This window comes from Sus scrofa, chromosome 8 (genome assembly GCF_000003025.6).
Source record: "Sus scrofa isolate TJ Tabasco breed Duroc chromosome 8, Sscrofa11.1, whole genome shotgun sequence".
NCBI lineage: Eukaryota > Metazoa > Chordata > Mammalia > Artiodactyla > Suidae > Sus > Sus scrofa.
In genome coordinates, this window is record NC_010450.4 from 22,716,998 (window position 1) to 22,741,768 (window position 24,771).

Consider the following 24,771-nt stretch of genomic DNA (forward strand, 5'->3'; position numbering starts at 1 on the left):
GTGGCACATGTGTACAGTACATAATGCTTTTATAAAGTGATTCAAATCACTATAAAGTGTAAAATTAGCAATAAATATCCCTTTTAGTTGTAACAAAAATCTGATGTGTTCGCTATTGTAAATGTTCAGTAATTAACTGACAATAATCTAGTTTTAACCACCTTCGAATTTCGGAGAACCTTGTGAAATTCTTTAGAGGGCTAAAGTCTCACTAGAAAATCATTAAAAGAAAGTTTGACCTGATTTGTCTTTTTTTTTTTCTTCTGATAAATTTCTATGAAGCAAGCATACACAACCAGAAACATTTCCTAAACTATATACTACAGTAGCGTTGATAGAACTATAGAGTTAATGAGAGAGTCTGGTATGGAAATATGTATGACTAGTCATTCTTTCTTATTTTCATATATTTATTAGCAGCAACTTAATTCAAAGAGGTAAGTGTGGTGTTAGGGTATACAAGTTTGCAAAGTATAAACTCCCAGATTTTAACTGCTTTGCAAAATAATTAAAGATAAAAGAACTCAAATAAGATAAAATAAAAGTAACTAGAAAAAAATTTTTTTAAAAATATTTTTGAGGCTTTGTTGACTACATATATCCTGCATTAGTCAATTCATATAAATCAAATTTATTGAGAACTTAACAATTACTATATACCAAATGAAGAGATGGATACTTTTGACTTTAAGATTATTGAAAAACCAAGACAATATCTGACCATTATCAAGGCATTTGAAAGCAACTTTAAAAAAATTTATACCAAATTGCTAAAAGTAATCTTATGATGGCAAGACAACCTCTTACAAGAGTATAAATCATTGTCTACTTTACCAAACAATAAATGCACACAAGTGAGTTAAGTCAATAGAATTTTGATAAAAAATTGTTAGATAGCTTGCTAACTGTTCGTTCATTCAAGCATTTAAGTAGTATGTATTTATCACTTCCTGTTAGCCTAGTGTGGTATTGATATGGCAGATGGACCAATTAATGAAACAGGGCAGATTTTCCTTTCAACAATTTGCATTGTAAAGTGATAGACAGACATGAATTGGGTTGTATTGTACAATAGTCCTAGGACTGGAGATTTCAACTGATATTGGATAATCTGTGTTGTAATATGGTCTATGCATGAGGGGATGCCAGCCTTCTCCCAAGAAGGCCTAGCTTGCTTTCCTTTATTGTTCGTTCTTTCCTTTCCTTTTCTTTTCCTTTTCTTTCTTTCTTTCTTTCTTTCTTTCTTTCTTTCTTTCTTTCTTTCTTTCTTTCTTTCTTTCTTTCTCTTTCTCTCTCTTTTCTTTTCTTTCCTTCCTTCCTTCCTTCCTTCCTTTCTTCCTTCCTTCCTTCCTTCCTTCCTTCCTTCCTTCCTTTTCCCTTCTCAAGTGTTTACTGTGTGGCATGTTCAGATACACTCATACCTGGGTGACCCCTCTTCACTGCTGTGTCATTGTCACATTTTATGAAAGGCTTCTTTTTCACTCTGAAAGCCTGAAATGGCCCTGTTTAAAGAAATGTGACAAAAAATCATTCTCTATCTCAGGTTGGATAGTTATGGATTGGCATTAAGTATTGGAAAACAATGAGATCCAAGATTCATATGTTTATTTAATGTAAAAAATAGAACATTAAAATTTTTATCTTGCTTCATTTCTAGATCTTAATATTTGTTCAGAGCTTAAGCCTAGATCAAAATGTATTGCATTCAGATGCGGAGCTGAATTTCACCCATTGTAGTATGACTACATCTGTTAGTCTCTGACTAATTGCTGTTACTAATTTAACTAATATTTTATGGCAGTGCTAATTAATCTAATGAGTTGCCAATCCAAAGTATATTGCACATATTATCTTCTCTTTGCCTAATGAAAGAGCAAACATGTAAATGGGATAAATGTACAGATAGATGACTGATAGATATATTAAATAGGTAAAGTGTTCATAAGAATTACAGAATTTTCAGAAAGATTAAATAAGAAAAAAAAGCTGAATTTACTTTTTGCTTCAATTTTTGTCTTTTGAAGAGCAAAAGTTTTTTTTTTATGTGGTTCAATGAGAGAACTGTGATTTAAAAATGACAAGAGTGGATATAAAGTAAGAATATTAAGTCTCTAAGGAACAGAAGGGCAAAGATCTTTTATAATTAGAACCAGAACATTTTCTAGTGGCCAGTTCAAATCCAGCTGATTTTAGCAGAGGGCAAAAGCTCTTGATCGGAGGGATGTTCATGAAACAAAGACAACGGAATAGCCTTCCCTTGGATGATCAGTGATCACATCTTCAAATCTACAATACCAGTTGGCAAACTCATTACCCAGCTCTGAAAAGGTTAGAAAATAGAAAAGGAGAGTGATCTATTGAATATAGTACAAAAGGAGATTGTTAGGGAATATTAACTATTCTTTTTCTTTTCCCCTAAGCTAAATTTGGCCTACTAATTTTGAAGCCAAATTGTATTTTGGGGGCCATTTTAACAAAGAAAATGTTACCTCCCTTATCTCTCCAAGTAAGAGCCCTCTATTAATTAAAATGCTTTATTCTCGACCTCATAGCTTATTGTTAAAAACACTATTAATATTTCAGTAAAGGTGGTGTTGAAGTTCATGAGTTGAAGACTTTCCTTGGTTCTGACCACATAGCCATGAGAGATAAAATAAAACAATGAGAAAACAAACAAACAAAAAAATACTCGGAAGTAATAGCTTTAAGAACGAAAGAATCATAAGAAAACAAAATCAAAAACAGAGTTATGAGCTGGGGTGAGAATATACATCCTATTGTCTCAGAATTGGTCAAGGAAATTAGGAGCTTGGTTTATATGAGTAATGAGATGAAATGTGTTCTGTTTCTTTTACTTAGTAGGGTTTTGATTTAGTATCCTTCTGCTTTTACATGGAAATTAATTAAAAAAAAACTGCTCAGATCATTGGTATTGAATCTTATTTATGGAAAGAAACAAACAATATGGCTATATATCAGGGGCAAGTATTGAACCAAGATTTGGTTTTTATATCTCTGATTTCCCTAATATAATGCTTAGGCAGCCATTCTGAGATGCCATTTAGACCTAATACCAGACAGGGCCCCAAAGATGCCCGGTAAAAGAAAATTATTTAGGACATTTGATACCTCAGAAATGGAGCAGGGAATCCCAAAACAAGTAAAGCAAATTGGCCCTAGGATGGGTATCTGATAAATTCAAAACCTAGGAGTTGAATTTTACTTCCCTCAAAATTAAAATAATAAAATTATCTAAAAAAGAGTTAAATATAAATGTAGTAAGATGTAATAAAAAGTCAAAAGAATGTATGCATAAAATAAAATGTTAAAAAAGAATGAAATTAATAAATGATATTAAAGTAGAGAGGATCATTAACCCAAACTCTTAACTTAAAAAGATATAAATATAAACAAGTAATTAATTAGAAACACGCACACACAGACACACACACACACAGGACTGGCTAAAAACAAGCATAGCCACAAATTGTATTGAATAGTTAGCTTGGTAGCTGGATCAGGAAGTCTATGGGATTAGTGGAGGCAATGGCATTCTAATTAAGAAAAAAAAGTAAATATTTTACCACGAAGTGTTGTTTTTTTCCTCTAATATTTAGTAAGTCTGTTAACACAATAATCATTCACTATTGAAAATGTTTTAAGAAAGTGAAGTCAGGAAAAAACAAATCTAAAAGAGTAATTTTACATATAAAATATATAAATGTTTGCCTGCTAGTAACTCCAATGCATTATCAAATTACTCTGACAAATCCCATTTAAAAGAAAATACACTGTTGGGCTATATGTTCTCTTCGATAATATGAAGATTTAATCAAGATTTCAGAACACTAGAAGTGTTTGTCTTATATGAAAGATGTGTTTCCATTATACACTCCAATTGAAAAACAAATGGAGAAAAGAGAGGCATTTTGAAATCAATGGGGTGAATATATTTATAAATGATATGCAATGAAGATCCAAAATGAGCAAAAAATAAAATATGAGAAGAGAAAGAAAGGGAAATGAGAATTGCAGGGAATAATGAAAACATTCTGTCTTCAAACATTGTTTAGTATACTAACAATTAGCTTAGCAATAAAATATTTTGTAAATGTGCTAGTTTGCACTTAGAAATAGGGAAACATATCATTTTGGATTGATTTTTTTCTTGTCATTTAACAGAAAGAAAACAGTGCCCCTTTTAACGAGGAGCTCATTCATTTAAGTGATGGCTTTAATGATAGTTAATCATGATAATGGCAGAGGCTGATGTAACCACTCATGATTAGTTCAGGCTTGTTTTTGTGTATATTTAAAGCAAAAGACAGCTTTTTCCAGATACATTCATTCTTTCTGCTCTATTTCCTCTCCTAAGTTAAAATGTAACATTTAACACAAACATTCTTCCTGTATCTCTACATAACAAAGGGTATATAGCCTTGCAAGGTGTTAAGTACATATTTTTGAGTCAAAAAACAGGGTTATTAGTGAATTCTAAGATTTCACAAAAAATCTACTTCTTCTACCATTATATTCCCAGATGTTTCTAACCTTCAACCATGCACAGACAGAGGAAAGAGAGTGAGGGACACAGAGAAAAAGAGAAGAGGGAAAGAGAAATTTGATATAAAAATATTGTTTCTAATTAGATAGATGATGTACAGTGAATGCCTATCCTAACTTCTTTTTTAACATTAAAAAAATAACAGAATGTCATCAATTAGTTTAAATAGGAAGTTATAAAAATCTAGAATGAGCTGAGTATTAAAAAGGCAAACAAGCAAATCAATAACAAGTGGTAGCAACCTAATGATCCAGTAAAAGCATTTACATATTTACTAAAAGGCAGTAATACTGACTTCTAAAAAATTTTTTTATTATAGTTGACTTACAATATTCCATCAATTTCTGCTGTACAGCAAAGTGACCCAGTCAGATAGATACAGATATAGATATAGATATAGATAGATAGATATAGATATACACAAGCACAATCTTTTTGACTTTTCTAGGGCCACACCCGCGGCATATGGAGGTTACCAGGATAGGGGTCTAATCGGAGCTGTAGCTGCCAGCCTCTGCCAGAGCCACAGCAATGCGGGATCTGAGCCACATCTGCGACCTACATCACAGCTCACGGAAACGCTGGATCCTTAACCCATTGAGTGAGGCCAGGGATCGAACCCACAACCTCATGGTTCCTAGTCGGATTCGTTAACCACTGAGCCATGATGGGAACTCTCCAATCTTTTTCTTATATTATCTTCCATCATGTTCCATCACAAGTGATTGGATATAGTTCCCTGTGCTATATAGCAGGACCTCATTGCTTATCCTGACTTTTAAAAATTGGCCTATTTATGTTTATTGTAGAGGAATGTTTTTAAATTTTATTGGAAATTAAAAACTATTGTCGACTTACAAAGTCGTGTTAACTTTAGGCATACGGCAAAGTAAGTCAGTTATACATATTACATCTATCCTTTCCCATATAGGTTATTACACAGTGTTGAGTGCATTTCTCTACGCTATACAATAGGTCCTTGTTACCCGTTTGTTTTACATATAGTAGTTAGTATATGTCAATCGCAAACCCCTAGTTTATTCCCCACTCTGCATTTCTCTTTTGTTAACCATAAGTTTGGTCTCAAAATCTTTGAGTCTGTTTCGGTTTTGTAAGTTGTGGAAGGATTTTTAAACTGCAAGATATTTGCATAGTTATTTTTCTCAAATTGTGTCCTCATGAAAGTCCTCAGAAACCTGATATAACTATAATTAAGAAAATGGACTTAAATGTTTTAGTTATTAATTTATGACTTGGAATATGAGGGAAGAGGCTAAGATCATTCCTCTATTCAGACAGACATATTCTGGAACTCTTATTTCTATGAACTTAATTATCGCTAAGGGTAAAAATAATTAACTTATATATTTAATTTTTATTCTATAAGTTTCTTTCTCTCTCCACCCCCTCTCTCAATGAGAAATTGAGATGATTTAATCTAGAGTAATAAAAAGTTTAATTTTACTTCTATAAGTTTTAGAAATATCCCACATGAAGATATAAGGTGTGGCAAGTGAAAATAAAACATGCAAGTAGTATGTACCTAGAGATGAATGGTTAATTGATACAGGCATTTCTTAATATTTTTCATATTTTCTGAGATAATTCTCTTCAAAATGTCTTCTCTGTTTTTATACTAATTCTATCTGTAAAACCTCTGGGGATGCTAGAACTGTAGAATAACTAGAATGGTCTTCTCATATATTTCACATGTTGAAAGAATTTTAAAATCTTTGAGAGAAAATTGTGGTTAAATGCTAGGACTCCACTTTTAGTTCTTAAATACACATGCAAACAGATCCCTGAAAACTTTCTCTTTATTTCCATTCTCTTGTCTGGCAACTATTCAGTAAATATTTTAGTTTGGTTTTCAACCATGCAATTAGATATCCAGGTAACATACTACTGGAAAACAAATTACTCTCTCTGTTAAATAAAATATTAGACAGAGTGCTTCTGCGTTGTGTGCTCCAAAGGACAGAATGCAATATATACTGTCATTACTTAAATTTCCAAATGATTTTCAATAATAATAATACTTAACACATTCTTAACTAGAGGAAATCAAAAGATAATTTCTAGATCCATTAAAACTACTTTCTCTTATTTCATGATTCCCAACTCATTTAAAAATTTTTATCAACAGTCAAAATATAAATTAAAACTATTGTACATCTATTCTACATTTCTTATTTTGATCTAAATATCATATTTTGTTTTGTGTGTGGCTTTTGTCTCTGATGGCAAATATTCTGTAATGTCATATATATATTTTAAAGCAGATATTACCTCCACAGTTAGGCAGCTTAAAATAGGGTGGCCAAAAAGCATTAAAAAACACATAAGAAGCATTCATGTATACAATCAATTCAAGAGTGAATAAAAATGTAGGAAAAAAAAAAGGGTATTGGCCATACCTGGCAATAATATGGGTAATCTCTGAAATGTACCTGAAACTATTGCTATTCATCTGGTAACAGAAAGAAAAGAAGATATCTAATTTGACACTGAGTAGCAAAGTTGTCTCATAAACATGAAGAGTTAAGATAAAACTCAGATATGAAGAGGAAGGATTCAGAACAAACAAAAAAAATTTGGAACACAAAATGGTAAGCGTGAAGATATAGGTCGTGTTTGAGTGGGGCTGAGAGGCTGCACACAAATGGAGGCAGAAGGTGAACAGCTTTGTTCACCCTAGTTAGAGGCTGGTATTTGATCCAGGGGGCACCAGGAAGGCACTGAAAAGCCTGAGTAAAGGAAGACATGGTTGGAGCTGCCAGAATTGAAAGGGGTTTAGATGTAGAAGAGAAACACTGTGGATTGGTCCTGTTTGAATTGATCCGGAGCAGGAGTCAGGATTTAGCTGCAGAAATAAAATGGCTAAATTAGAGCAAAAATGAGAATACAAAGAAAAAATAAGGTAAAGAGAAATCCTGAATAACACATCCTAGGAGGTAGAAAAGATGAAGGGATGTCAGAATTTAAGTCACCTTTCTTTCAATACATGAATTTGTGTTACCATCTGTACGAGCTGTCCAAGGTAGAATGCTATAGGGCAAAAACACATGAAATTTTCCTTGTCATGCCTAATGCTGATCCCAGTTTTTTCTGTTAATAATAATTCTCTTCATTAGGCAAATTAATTTACTTCAATCTGAATTTCCTTATCTGTTAGATATGAGTGGAATTACAGTTGATATTACATATCTCAATGTCTTACATGATAAGACTGAGTTCAAATTAATATCTTTTTGCTGATTGAACAATCATACTATAAATATTAATAATTATTGAGGATAATAGTTGTTACAAAAGTTTTTAAATTCTTCTAGGTCAGACAGAATCAGGAGGTGGTAAGCACACATATCTATAAGAGTTTTGGTTAATTTCACACATTGTGTAGTTTTATATAGATAATAAAATTATCACAGATCTATTGAGGCATGGCCTCTGGAGACTTCTAGAAGGAACAAAAATCACCAATCCAAATTCAATCCATAAGAGATACTGATATAAAAATATAGAACTGAATTTCAAGCGGCTTATAAGCTTAGTATTATTTTTATTGTTGTGTTTATTTTCTTTAAAAAAGTCCTTTAAAAAGCCTCGCCACAGCACATGGAGATCTCTGGTTAAAGAGGGAGTGTAAGTTTAAAGCTCTTTTTATTCCTGTGTCCGGGGCCCCATATCACCAGGGACCACACGCTTAGGACCCTCTTTCAATACAATGGGAGAAATAGTGCTTCATGGCATTAGAGCATCTCAGCAATATTTAGAAATCTGTTCATATGAAGGCTATGGCTTCTTCTCCATCTCACCCTTCTTTGTCAGATATGCACATTGTATCTCTATGGATGCCATTCATCATTTCATGAATATTTATTGAAACTTATGTATGTTCCCAGTGCAGTATGAACGATCGCTCACATTTATTTTCCACCTTCTCATCCTAGCAGACCTGAGAAGACCTAGGTCTTCTCGGAGGAAAATGCTTGTTTTGAAATCTTTATGATCAGAGCTTATGACCTCCTCTGGTTCATGTAGCAATGACATATTTCTAGACCCCACAGCTGATGATACTTTAATATTTTCCTGTAAAATAAATTAATAAAAGCCTGTTTACTCTTCTTTGCATGATATGCCCCTACTACCACAGCATGTACTTTTTGTACCTCTCTTATTTCTACGCAGAGCTGGCCTTTTCAAATGGGACTTTTACTAGTAAACCTATTCATTGTGAATGTTTTGTGAAAGTCATTAATAGTTATCGGAGTGCCAAATCCATGTTTCCTTTTCAGTTCTAATCACACCTGACATTTTTGATATATCTGTTACTCTCATTTATTCTCTCTCCTTGATTCTTGCCTTCGTCAGCTTCTCTGACCCTATATTCTCCATTTTAATCTACCATTTTAGCAAAGTCATTCTCAGTTTCCATTTCAAATTTTATCCTTACTCCCATAGGAACACGCTGGTGTTACTCAAATTTGGCCTTAGGGACATCTGCTCACTGGCACTTTCTGCTATAGCCATAGCATTTTGCTTTTGATACTAATAATTTAATTAATTTATTTATTTTTGCTTTTTAGGGCTGCACTTGTGGCATATGGAGGTTCCCAGGCTAGGGGTCTAATCAGAGCTACAGCTGCCGGCCTACACCACAGCCACAGCAGTACCGTATCCGAGCTGCGTCTGAGACCTACACCACAGCTCATGGCAACGCCAGATCCTTAACCCACTGAGCGAGATCAGGGATCTAACCTGAAACCTCATGGTTCCTAGTCGGATTAGTTTCGCCTGAGCCATGATGGGAACTCCAACAAATAATTAATTTTAAATTAATTATTTAAATGTTTATGTCCATATCAAATTATCTTCTGATTTTTAGACTTTTAACTTTTTATTCGAAATTCCATTTGTGTATGTGTGTGTATATAGAAAAATTCAGTATATATAAATTCAGTATATATGACACTAAACCTTTTTGCAATATTATATTTTGGTTAATACATTTGCCGAGTGACATAATTTATTATTATTATTATTATTATTATTATTTGTCTTTCTGCCATTTCTTGGGCCGCTCCCGAGGCATATGGAGGTTCCCAGGCTAGGGGTCGAATCGGAGCTGTAGCTGCCAGCTTACGCCAGAGCCACAACAACGCGGTATCCAAGCCGGGTCTGTGACCTACACCACAGCTCACGGCAACGCTGGATCGTTAACCCACTGAGCAAGGCCAGGGATCGAACCGGCAACCTCATGGTTCCTAGTCAGATTCGTTAACCACTGCGCCACCAAGGGAACTCCCCGAGTGACCTAATTTAAATACCTAGGAATTAAGCTTTATTCTTCATTCTCACCTACCCTTCTAATTGACACTCAAATTTTCATACAATTTTGGTGTTTCATTTTTGTAAACACATGAACTATCTCCCTCCCATCGTTCACCTCTCCAAGTCCACAAAAAGTGACATGGTTTAGGTTCTTATGATCAGTCATCAAGAATATTGCACAGACATTAATACACATTTGTTTTATTGAATTGCTTTGTCCCCTAATTTAGCCTCCTTTCTCTGGTTGTAAATCCCTCCATTTAAACTGCATTGCTGCTATATGATCAAGTTATCCCTCTAAATTTAAACTATAAATTGACAGATGTCAATATTCCTGAACAAAATAGCTTTAATATGATATAGCAAACACCTGGCTATCTCTTTCAAGAGTTTAGGCTTTTTTTTTAAACATATGCAATATTAATTCATATGAAGGTATTTTATATACATTAATTTTCCCAAGTTTCTGTTGAAAAGAATTTATCATATTTCAGAACTTAAACTCTTTTCATTTCACAGTTAAGGGAACAAAAATACTCTTTTATGATTTCATTCAATGAAAACTTTTAATTTCTACGGCATCTAATCTTTCCAACCCCAAATGTGTCAATACACATGTTACCTCTGTGCCTCAGGCACCAAACATGCATTTATTTATTGAAACTACATTTAAGCAAAGAGGTAATGTAGAAAACTAGAATTTTTTTTAAAAAAGCATAAGGAAAAATGCCCATGGCCTTGTACCATAAATGTGTCCTTCCGATTATGTCCATTTTAATAATTTGTTTTTTGTGTTTGTTTTTAAAGAGCCAGAAAATAATCATCTGTCCTAACATATGAAGGTATCTATTTTTGACAGTTTGTACTAATTCTCAGTTTGGTATGAGCAAATAGAGCTGTACCATACTTGATGTACTTGTGGGTTATTGCCTTAATGGGCCTATTTCCACTCCATTATAATCATCGACTTAGTCTATAATGAACCAGAATGAGAGAGCAAACAGAGGGTTCTGTATGGGTACATTTATCTTAATCATGAAATGGTTATAACTAGATCATTTAACATGGATGCATTCTCTGCCCCAGTGATAATTGAGCAAAGATGTTTCTGGAGGATTTGATGTTATAATAGGTGTGTGTATAACAGAAGGATTCAACTGGGAAATGTTTTCTAGTTCACAAGTTCTACCCAATGCTTACGACACTGAGAGTTTGTTAGGGACCCTGCCATTCCCATTGTCCTTCTACCGCCCTCAATCTTGCACTGTCAGAAACTCAATCTCAGGATGGAAACCTGAGGTGTATTACATAAAAATGATTGGGTAGGGATGCTGAGACCAACTGAAAAGAGCTTTATGGCATGCAGGTGAACTATAAAGAAATAGACAGTATTAAGAAAAGGAGATTAGTAAGAGATTATGGGACTAAAGATATAGGATATATATGGTGCTAGGGTTAAACCTGAAAAGAACCTGCTTATCAATAGATATTAGAAAATTTAAAAAATTGAATTAGTTAACTTTCAGCTAGTTACAAAATGTTACCTTTTTTGGCAGTGGACCAAGAAAGAATTTTAAACTATTCAGGACACTTTATAATGTTCATTTCCAAAACAGAGTTCAGAACTTTACATAAAGCCAGGGCTTATAAAATGTGTAATGAAGTGAAATTAAATTGATTTTGCATGCTATCAAAATTTCTTGAAGGTATGGGGACCTGTAATAGGAAAAATTGGGCCATGTACAGGTACCTATAATATTTGAAATAGCTACAGTTTCCTACTCAGGATCATATATGTTAATCAATAATATTAATGAGTTGTTTATTACTACATGTTGCTACTGGGAGGTTCCATCATGGCTCAGTGGTAATGAATCCAACTAGTATACATGAAGACGCAGGTTCTATTCCTGGCATCACTTAGTGGGTTAAGGATCCGGTGTTACCATGAGCTGTGGTGGAGGTCATAGCTCAGATCCCTCATTGCTGTGCCTGCAGTGTAGGCCAGCAGCTGCAGCTCTGATTTGACCCCTAGCCTTAGAACTTCCTTATGCCTTGGGTGCTGCCCTAAAAAAAGACACACACACACACACAAATATGTGTTGCTACCAAAGCAAGGGTTTATCATAGTTTTAAAAACATATTTCTAGTAGTTCCCATGGTGGTGCAGCAGAAACAAACCCAAGTAGGAACCATGAGGTTGTGGGTTCGATCCCTGGCCTCTCTCAGTGTGTTAAGGATCCAGCATTGCCCTGAACTGTGTTGTAGGTCACAGACACGGCTCGGATCCAGCCTTGCTGTGGCTCTGGCATAGGCTCGCAGCAACAGCTCCAATTAGACTCCAAATCTGGGACCCTCCATATGCTGTGCGTGTGGAACTAAAAAGACAAAATCCATAATAGGATAAATTATTTGACACCTTCTATTAAATAATTTTCCCTCTTTTTAATCTAAATATAAACTTATCTTTAATTACTTTTTTTCAAGGTATAGTGACTGGAATGGAGCACAAGGGTGGGGGACAGTCCTCTGAAACATTTCAAATTCTATTTCTTTTTTTTTTTTAAATTTTTTTTTATTTTCCCACTGTACAGCAAGGGGGTCAGGTTATCCTTACATGTATACATTGCAATTACAGTTTTTCCCCCACCCTTTCTTCTGTTGCAACATGAGTATCTAGACATAGTTCTCAAGTTCTATTTCTTAATATGAGTGAAGATTATATGATGTTCTTCATGTTGCAAAAATTTGTTGAAGTGTATATTTGTGATTTGTGCACTTTATATGCTTGTTACATGAATAAATCCCCAAAGTGACATGAAAAGCTACAGCATGTAAATTCAGAAATAGTGAGGGAGAAAGGGATGGTTGTGCCATTTGATGTGATCATACCCATGGTATTGGTAATGAGGATGATGGTAGAGAGCTATACAATTTTTTCTAATTACCAAAATCATGATAAAATTCATTTATAACATTCAAATACAATTTTCAAAGTCAATTTATGGATGATTGCTCACATACTTTATTAAAATGGGAGAATATACATGAGACAACCAATTGGCCTGGAGCATAAATATTATTTAGCTTACAAACTAGTATCATTTCCTAATTATTTGGACGGAACTAAATATAAGTTGTCACATGCACAGATACAACTTCAGTTTACCCTATATTATTTACTATGTATGTATTGTATGCTATAATTTTAGCTTGTGATATTTCTCCTTTTAAACAAATGCCATGATCCCAAACTCAAGGCCAGATGACAATAATATATCATACACTCAGGAAACTTAATCCCCTTAGTTTGAGGGCTGTATTCAGTAGGCCATTACTATATTTGGCCTAGATTATTTAAATAATAAATATTATGTACAACATAAAAAAGGACTTCCTTAAAAAGCATTTGACTTTTATTTAAATCATTTATATATATAGATTTTTTTCTACTGTACAGAATTGTGACCCAGTTACATGTACATGTACACATTTTTTTCTCTCACATTACGTGTTCCATCATAAGTGACTAGACATAGTTCCCAGTGCTACACAGCAGGATCCCATTGCTAACCAACCCTAGGGCAAAATTCTGCATCTATTTATCCCAAGCACCCCATCCATCACACTCCCCCCCACCTTGGAAACCACAAGTCTGTTCTCCAAGTCCATGATTTTCTTTTCTGTGGAAAGGTTCATTTGTGCCATATATTAGATTCCAGATATAAGTGATATCATACGGTATTTGTCTTTCTCTTTCTGACTTACTTCAATCAGATCGAGAGTCTCTAGTTCCATCCATGTTGCTGCAAATGGCATTATTTTGTTCTTTTTTATGGCTGAGTAGTATTCCATTGTATGTATATACCACATCTTCCTAATCCAATCATCTATCAGTGGACATTTGTTTCCATGTCTTGGCTATTGTGAATCATGCTGCAATGAACATGAGGGTGCATGTGTCTTTTTCAAGGAAAGTTTTGTCCAGATATACACCCCAGAGTAGGAGAGCTGGTTGAATGGCAGTTCTATGTATAGATTTCTAAGATACGTCCATACTGTTCTCCACAGTGGTTGTACCAGCTTACATTCCCACCAACAGTGCAGGAGGGTTCCCTTTTCTCCACACCCCGTCCAGAATTTGTTATCTGTGGACTCATCAATGAAGGTCATTCTGACTGGTGTGAGGTGGTATCTCATGGTAGTTTGGATTTGCATTTCTCTAATAATCAGGGATGTTGAGTGTTGTTTCAAGTGCTTGTTGGCCATCTGCATATCTTCTTTGGAGAAATGTCTATTCAGGTCCTTTTCCCATTTGTCAATTGGGTTGTAGGTTTTTTTGTTGTTGAGTTGCATAAGTTGTTTGTATATTTTAGAGATTAGGCCCTTGTCAGTTGCATCATTTGAAACTATTTTCTCCCATTCTGTAAGTCGTCTTTTTGTTCTCTTTTTGGTTTCCTTTGCTGTGCAAAAGCTTGTCAGTTTGATTAGGTCCAATTGATTTATTTCTGCCTTTATTTCTGTTGCTTTGGGAGACTGACCTGAGAAAACATTCATAAGGTTGATGTCAGAGAATGTTTTTCCTATGTTCTCTTCCAGGAGTTTGATGGTGTCTTGTCTTATATTTAAGTCTTTCAGCCATTTTGAGTTTATTTTGGTGCATGGTGTGAGGGTGTGTTTTAGTTTTATTGATTTTCATGCAGCTGTCCAGGTTTCCCAGCAATACCTGCTGAAAAGACTGTTTTTTTCCCATTTTATATTCTTACCTCCTTTGTCAAAGATTAATTGACCAAAGGTGTCTAGGTTTATTTCTGGGTTCTCTATTATGTTCCATTAGTCTGTCTGTGTTGGTACCAGTACCACACTGTCTTGATGACTGTGGATTTGTAATATTGTCTGAAGTCTGGGGGAGAGATGCCTCCTGCTTGGTTTTTGTTCTTCAGAATTGCTTTGGCAATTCTGGGTCTTTTGTGCTTCCATATAAATTTTTGGATTGTTTGCTCTAGTTCTGAGAAAAATGTCATGGGTAATTTGATAGGGATTGCATTGAATCTGTAGATTGCTTTGGGTAGTATGGCCATTTTTACAATATTGATTTTTCCAACCCAGGAGCATGGAATATCTTTCCATTTCTTTACATCTTCTTTAATTTCTTTGATTGATGTTTTGTAGTTCTCAGCATATAAGTCCTTTACCTCCTCAGTTAGGTGTATTCCCAGGTATTTGATTTTTTTGGGGTGCAATTTTAAAAGGTATTGTATTTCTATATTCCTTGTCTAGTATGTCATTGCTAGTATACAGAAATGTGACTGATTTCTGAATGTTAATCTTATATACTGCTACTTTGCTGAATTTTTTTATTAGTTCATGTAGTTTTTGGGTTGAGTCCTTAGGGAGATTCAAAAAACAAGAGACAAAATCAAACCAAGAGCTGGTTCTTTGAAAAGGTAAACAAAATAGACAAACCTCTGGCTAAACTCAACAAGAAGAGGAGAGAGGAAACTCAAATAAACAAAATAAGAATGAAAGTGAAGTCACAACAGATACTACCGAAATACAAAAAACCATAAGAGAATACTATCGACAATTATATGCCAAGAAATTCCACAACCTAGAAGAAATGGACATCTTTCTAGAGACCTACAGCCTGACAAATCTGAACCAAGAAGAAATAGATCAAATGAACAGACCGATCACTAGAAATGAAATTGAATACATCATAAAAACATCTCCTACAAATAAAAGTCCAGGACCAGAGGGCTTCACAGGAGAATTCTACCAAACATACAAAGAGGAAATTATACCCATCCTCCTTAAACTTTTTCAAAAGGTTGAAGAATAAGGAACACTCCTAAAGACATTCTATGACACCATCATCACCCTACTTCCAAAACCAGACAAAGATACCACCAAAAAAGAAAACTATCGATCAATATCTTTGATGAATTTAGACACAAATATTCTCAACAAAATTTTAGCCAACCGAATCCAACAACATATAAAAAAGATCATACACCACGACAAGGTGAGATTCATCCCAGGTGCACAAGGAGGTTCAACATACATAAATCAATCAATGTCATACAGCACATTAACAACAGAAAAGTCAAAAACCACATGATCATCTCCATAGATGCAGAAAAAGCATTTGACAAAGTCCAACACCCATTCATGATCAAAACTCTTACCAAAGTGGGTATAGAGGGGACATACCTTAACATAATCAAAGCCATTTATGACAAACCCACAGCAAATATAATACTCAATGGAGAAAAGCTGAAAGCCTTCCCACTAAAATCTGGAACAAGACAAGGATGCCCACCCTCACCACTGTTATTCAACACAGTACTGGAAGTCCTAGCCACAGCAATCAGACAAACGAAAGAAATAAAAGGCATCCAAATAGGAAGAGAAGAGGTAAAACTGTCACTGTATGCAGATGACATGATACTATATATAGAAAACCCTAAGGACTCAACCCAAAAACTCTTTGACTTTTTATCTTATGTAATTTCTACACATGCAATAAGTTCTTCTAATACCCCAAGGAAAACTTTTGATTTATCGTGATTGCCACATAACCACTCTTTTCATCCCTTTCCCCAGATCTAAATGTCACAATATGCTTTAAGATCATTTCATAGTGTCTACCTTTTGACTTCAAATGGCTCTAGCAACTTAATTGATTTATTGAGTTAAAAATGCATATATTGGAGTTCCCGTCGTGGTGCAGCAGAAACGAATCCAACTAGGAACCATGAGGTTGTGGGTTTGATCCCTGGCCTTGCTAAGTGGGTTAAGGATCCCATGTTGCCTTGAGTTGTGGTGTAGGTAGCAGATTCAGCTCAGATCTGGTGTTGCTGTGGCTGTGGCTTAGGCCAGCAGCTGTAGCTCCAATTAGACCCCTAGCCTGGGAACCTCCATGTGCCGTGTGACCCTAAAAAGGACAAAAGACAAAAAAAATGCACATATTGGTATCTAATATTCACTTGATAGAGTTCCATGGGGAAGCACTTCAAAGTAAATTGAACTTACAGAATTTAACTAGATTAGCAAATAAACTTCAAGAATAGACCTCAGTAAAATCTATTGAGGTAGATAACCTGGTAATCATTTAACACTGACTTTAATTGAAAGATTAATTAAAAACTCCTCACACACACATATACACAACGCTCCACAGGTGATTTTACAGATGTGTTTGGCACCAAACATAGAAGACACAGACCAACTTTATATAAACTCTTTTAGAGGAAATAATAATTGGGTGGCCTAATTATTTCATTAAAACCTTAATCACTGGGAAACTAGATGATAACAGTATTTCCTTGATACTAAAACCAGATGAGGTCAGATTGAGAATTGTATATCCATTCAATATATGAATATACAACTGAAATTATAATCAACTTTTTAACCACAGATGATCTATGTAAATGCATTCTATAGACAAAAAAATTCTAAACCTATATTTGATGTAGCTGTAATGTAGGATAATTTAAAATTTTTTAAATTTATATTGTAAATTTTTTCATCATTATTTTCTTATGATAATTAAATTATATCAGGGGCTGATTAAAATTCATGGCTGATATAAAGCATCAGTACAATTTGAATAGAGAAAAAGTAATAAAAGTCAGGCTTCTAGTTAAAAATTAGACAAGAAAATCTTATGGCATGCAAAAAATAATCTGGGAAAAATTACGTTTCTAAAACTGTAAAACAGTGTCTAAGACCATGGTCAGCAGAATCAGCCATACTTACTCTTGGGTTATATTTTCTTCTGAGTTATACATATTTTGGTATATCATATACACAATTTGAAGCTCCACACTGGTGCAGTAGTGACAATAACACTTAAGGAACTGTTGTGAGATTGAAAAAAACATAATTTTGCAAATTATTCCAAATCATCTCTCATTAGAGGATAATCAAATCATGGCAGTTATCATCACTGCTGCTTCAGTGCTATTAATAACTAATAATTACATTTATTTTTATAATTATAAAATTAATAAACAATTTAAATTTTTGTGAATTGACAGAGAGCAGAACCACACCAACATTTACATTAAACACAAAATTTCCAATACAATAACTTTTGAACTTTAAACATGTGTTTTGACCATTACTAGGACTACCATATGAGGCAAAATTTTTATTTTGTGGGAAGTTGATTTTTGTTACATGATCCTGTTTAATCAATAACATCATTTTTTCAGTCATGCCTACAATAAAAGGATGTTTTTAAGACAGATGTCATCTTAGATCCCGTGAAATACACCTGGCCCTAGACAGGCATTATAGATATCACAGTGCAGGTACACATGACATTGGATAAACAGGATACATTTCCTATAATCCAGATGTGTATCCTGAAAAATAAAATGGGAATGGAGTCATTTTGATGATTCCTATGCTTCAGACATCCACCTGGAGGGTAAAGAGACTCCAGCGGAGGATTAGCTTACTGGCATTGCTAAGCCTGATATGAGAGACCTCAGAGGTCAGGCAGAAGAGACATTGCCAACATCAGAGAAACTGCAGACGGGAAATCTAGGCAGTTTCTAGCTAGTAAGGCTTTTTTATTTTGATTTAACTTTTTTCCCAAATTAGAAAATCTGTACTCTCCAGTTGGATAAAGTCCCATGGAGACATGAATTGGACAGCATATGGTCTTCTTGGAAAAAATAAAATAAAATAAAATCACTGGGTGCATGGCTTGGCATACAAGTACATACTGGATTTGGATCACCTTTCTCCTCTTGGCAGGTGCCTATGTGTACAGCTGGGATATTCCTAGAGATAGGGGATTACTGAAGAACTAGCAAAAGTGCCTGGTGACAGAAGAGTATACCCACTCCCTTAAGGTATCAATACCTGACTATAACAACAAGTATAAAATTTCTTTTATTTCTTGATTGTCCTGTTCCTCTACCTCAGTTTACCTTTGGGGAGACTGAAAAGGGCAAATATTGAGAGGAGGATGTGTTAGAATTAAAAACAGAAAAGAAATCAACTACACGCCCCCTTTGCATTTAGCTATTGTGACTCTGGAGCTAAGGCATATCCTGAGTGGGAGTGGAAAGTTTTAAATTGAGTAGATGTTTCTATAGCAGTTTTTGTTGTTGTTGTTCCAATATAATTTTGTTTATGGATGCTAAAATTTGATTTTATAAATATTCATGTGTCATGAAATATTTTTCTTTATTTTTTTTCAACCATTTAAAACTTGAATACCATTCTTAGTTCGCATGCCATATAAAAACAGCAAGTGGGCCTGGTTTGGTCCAAGGGTATAGTCAGACATCAATTTTTAAAAAGATATTCAGAAGCTTCATTACTTTTTAAATTTTATTTTATTTTTATTAAAATATAGTTTGTATATAGTTGATTTATTAAAATTAGAGTGTGGCAATTCCTGCTGTAAAGCCTAATGACTCAGCCTAATGACTCACACACACACATTCTTACAGTAATTTGAATTAGACATTTAATTTAAAAAATTAAAATAAATTTTCAGATGTAAAATTATTTTATATTTTCCCAAGATTTTATCTGAGTTGTACAATTTTATTGTGTGCTGTGGAGTAATAAAATTCAAAGGTATGGTTGTCATCATACAGAGTCCAACATATACTAAGTGGCCGATAAGTATCTAAAAGAAGAGAACTTCAGTAGAATTCAGAGGAAGTGCAGTTTTGGAGTGGAAAACAGTATGATATTTCCAGAAATAGCAAGTGCATTTTAATATAATAAGACGTATTCAAATATAAAATTATCCAACATTATACAAATATGTATTATAAAGAAATACATGCATAGAGATATGCAATAAAGGAGACTTCTCCGAGACTATGTCACTTGAGCTGGGTCATGTGGGAAAAATGCATTGAGAGCAGAATGGGTGAAAAGACATTCCAGACAGAGAGTGTAAATGTGTAAAGGTGAAAGCAGCATGACATGGTTGACTATGGTGAGAAGGAGAATGGATTGAGAAAGGAAGGATGGAGTATTGGAAAACAGACTATAAATCAACTGGGACATACAAAAAAAAAAAAAAAAAAGCACATGTCTACCATAACAGTATTTTATTTCAGCTATGCAGGAGAAGTTTTAGTAAAGGAAGAATAATAATAAGATTTGAGTATTTGAAAAATAGCTCTTAAAAACAAAACAAAATAAAAACTACAAGTCTATTGTTTTTCTGGTTTTTTGTTGTTTTTGTTTGTGTTTTTGTCTTTTTAGGGCCACACCTGAGGCATATGGAAATTCCCAGGCCAGGGGTTGAATCAGAGATGTAGCTGCCGCCTTCACCACAGCCACAGCAACACAGGATCCAAGCTGTGTCTGTGACCTACACCACAGCTCACAGTAACATTGCATTCTTAACCCACTGAGCAAGGCCAGGAATTGAACCCAGGTCCTCATGGATCCTAGTCAGGTTCATTACTGCTGAACCACGATGGGAACTCCCAAGTCTATTGTTTGTGTTTCTCATTTCTGCTATAACAAATTACCACAAACTCAGTGACTTAACATACAGTTGTATTATCTTAGAGTTGTGGATGTCAGAAATCCAAAGTGGGTCACCCTGGGCCAGAATCAAAGTATCAGCAAGGCATCTCAAGGCTTTAGTGTGAATCTGTATGCTTGCCTTTTCCATCTTCTGGAGGCTGCCTGCATACCTTGGCCCATAGTCCTCTTTATCCAACTTCAAAGCCAGCAGTGGTTGCCTGCATCTCTTAGGATACCAAGTCTATGGTATTGGGTTTTCTGCCTCCCTCTTCCTCATTTAAAGGTCATGTTGCTATATTGCACCTTCCAAGATACTCTTCTTATTGAGGTGAACTGATTAACAACCTCAATTCCATACGAAACCATAATTCTCCTTTGTCATGTCCCAGGCCATGACCTATTCTTATGTTATTGCATTCAGGATTTGGATACTGTTGGGATAACATTATTCTACTTTCAACCACTATTATTTAAGAAATGATTTGGAAAATTTTGGATCCTGAAAGCAGTGGAATGAATAATAATAGTTGTAAATAATAACAGTAATGGTGACAATGGTTATGTTGGTGAGTATGGGTTAATATGTAAATTTCTCCAAGACATATTACTGAATGAATAATTTGTGAAAGATTAGACAAGACACTACCAATGTCCTTTGGGAGACAACTAGAGGCTTGGTATGGGCAGATTCTATAATTTTATTTTTAATCATCTCCTTATACTGTTTAAAATGTTTAGTGTGTATGTCTAACAACTTTTCAATTAAAGATATTGCATTCACTTAATTTTTAGAATAATTTTTTTTAAATGGGTGTGTTCTGACCAACTAGAGAGTAAAAGCAAGGAAGTGATTTGGTGTGAAATTTCAGTAGACACAATTTAGAGTAGCCTCCTGGGTATACCATCTGCTGTACCTATGACCGTGGTCCACTTCCACAAATTCTTAATATAAAAGGCTCACTTGCCTTATTGGTCAACAGATAGGCTATGCTGCTCATCCTGAGCATCATTAGTCAGAATGTGACAGTTCCTTAGACATATGACTCATTGATGGACCTAGGACAGGCGAAGAGGATCTCCTTTGGTAATGTACAACCTGTGTGTAAGAAGAGAAGCTGTTTTTCATTTCTGCTCATGAAACTCTTAAGAAATAAAACTAAAATAGCTGGCAACCACTTCCATTGGCATATTTCTAGCCATCACTAAAAAGTAAAATCTAATGCTAAAATAATGCAGAATCTAAATAGGAAATCCTGAATATGCCCCAGTCTGCTAAGCCAGTGGTTCACAAAGCCAGAGACACCATTGATCTTCTTTGGTTAGTTAATATGAGCTAATAGATAACCGAGCTAGTTCAGGTCATACTTCTATCCTTTATAATGGAAAGAACATGGACAATAAGCAAGTAAATAATACCTATTATAGAAATGAGTTTTAAGAAACTCTAATATTTGATCACAATGAACATACTTTCCTGCATAGATGCATTTTGTTCTTACTATTTAATAATATAAGCTCTGAATGTGGTTGTATATTATATGACACCTTGACCTCAGACTACCAGAGCCCAAATCAAAATATAACTCAGAATATCTCCCCAAAATCTTCCTGTCATCTTTCCTGATTTCCACACAAACAAAAGTTTGAAACTCACAAATTATTTTTTAGAATATCACAAAGCCAGCATAAGTAATGATCCAGTTTCACAATCCCAGCATTATATTAATCATTTATGTCTTGGTGCAGTTTCTTAGGTGCAAAAGACCAAAGAGACAGCAGGAGATTGCACATAATGAACAACAAATATAAGTTTATTTCTGTTGGATGTTCATTCAACAGCAGAGAATACTGTGCTACAAAATGGAGGAAATGATAAAATTTGAAATGATCAGGTATATTCTTCAATTATGGCTAACTTTTCAAGATTCATTCAAAAAATGTGAATTAAATATGCCACCAAAGTAAAAGCATAGTTGCCGACAGATGCGACTTTCTTCATTTGAAAAAGGCAATATATTTTTCAAGAATGTAAAAAGTGATTTTATGCTACTAAATGCCATCTTCCCTATCACCCCATAACTCTTATTAAACAATCACTTGCACTTAAAAACAAGATGAACGTGATTTATAATTCAGAGCAAAATCACTGGAGTTATTTTACTTTAAAAATTTAGACCCATATGATTAGAGATGATAAATTTATGAATCAACACCAGCCTCCTCTCTCCTTCCTCCTCTCTCTCTTTCTCTCTGTCTCTTTCCCCAGCCGTTATGGAGACTTAATATGTTTAAATAAACTTAGCAATAATATCATATCATAACTCTAATAATTTTTTTCTTATCTCCTCAAAAATTAGGTAATCTTATATTTTGGACAACAAATACTAAAGCTATATTTTAAAAGTGTAGTTACCAGAATTTCAGTTTCAGTCACTTATGATAGGATTTTTATTTTAGTTTAGTTATCTCTTCCTTGGGGTATAGGGATGCTCCCAGGCTAGGGGTCGAATCAAAGCTGCATCGGCTGACCTACGCCACAGCCACAGCAATGCAGGATCTGGCCACATTTGTGACCTTCCACAGCTTATGGCAATGTCAGATCTTTAACCCACTGAGCTAGGCCAGGAATCAAACCCACATCTTCATGGATTCTAGTCAGTGTCCAAACCTGCTTAGCCACAGTGGGAATACCTATGAGAGGGTGTTAATACAGATCTTTGACTACACAGACACATATACCTTCTTTATTCTACATTTCTCTTAAAGTTTGTACTCAGTTTTGGAGGAAATATTTCAGGACCCAAAGAGGGTTAGAATTAAACATATTAGTTTTCAATTAAAATTAATTAAATTAATTAAACATATTACATTTTTCTTTCTCTTTCTCCACATTAACTTATCATGACTCCTCGTTTTCTCTTTCATTCCTGAAAGACTTTTTATGTTAAAAACACCTCTGACTTCTACTTCTGGTTCTTCAATAAGCCAGATATTCTATAACTTCAGGGAGTCTGAAGGATTGAGTTAACAGGAATTAGCCATACTTTTAGTCAAAGGTACTCTTCAAATGACTACTACATGTAAAATCCTATAAAAACAATATTTTGCATTTGCATAGATATTGATAAGGCTCAGGGCAGGCCACCCCAAAATGTGACAAAGTGGCATATTGATAATTTGAATTAAAGTGACTTGAGAGACAGCTAGAGCAAGGAGGAAAATTTGACCTTCCTCTCTGTCCCCCTGAAAGCAGGAAATACTCGTCTCTTCCTGCACCAGGAGGTAAAGAGACATTCCTGTCACCACCAGATAGGGAATTAAGGGCAAAGGAGGCTGTGCTTAGTTTCTTCACTAATTAGTACTCAAGGCTAAATTTATCTGTCTCATTAGTACGTCACAAACGCATAGTTTCTTTGTCTAAAATGTATCCAAGCTGCTTACTTTGGTCACTTCTTGGGTCCTTTGAGACCTCTGTAAATATGAAATGATTATATTTTTCCTCCTGCAAATCTGCCTTGGGTCTACTTAATTATTACAACCATCCAAAAGAACCAAGAGTGGTAAGGGAAGATTTTCCCCTCCTTGACAGTACCCTGACATCACTCGCCAAATACTTCCATGTTTATTAATTTACCCATCTTTATGAAAAGGGTGTTACTGATAAATTGCATCATTGGCATTTGAAAGATGAGATAATTGAATTTCACGGAAATGGAGTCACTTGGCCAAGACACTAAAAATGTAATAATCAAACTAGGATGAGAATTCTTTTTCCCAGCTCCTGAGCCCAATTCAACTCAATTACTTCTATTCCATAATACCCAAGCACAAGGAAAGACATCAAAGGCCAGCTTCCCCCACCACAGATTCCTCCATCCTTCCTAAGAATCAGCCCAGCATTCTGTTTTTAATAGCCGCATCCACAGCATATGGAAGTTCCCAGGCCAGGGATTGAATACTACACCACAGTGATCTATCCCACACCTGCGGCAATGCTGGATCCTTAACCCACTGTGCCAGGCCAGTAATCAAATCCATGCCTTCATGGGGACCACAGCCAATGCAGTCAGATTCTGTTTTGCTTTGTTTTGTCTTTTTTAGGGCTGCATTCTCAGCAAATGGAAGTTCCCTGGCTAGGGGTCAAATCAGAGCTGCAGCTGCCAGCCTACACCACAGCCATGGCAACACCAGATTCGAGCCACATCTACAACCTACACCACAGCTCATGTCAAGGCCGGATCCTTAACCTGGTGAGCGAAGTCAGGGATAAAAACCTGCATCCTCATGGATACTAGTTGGGTTCATTAACCTCTGAGCCACAACAGGAACTCCTGCAGTCAGATTCTTAACCCACT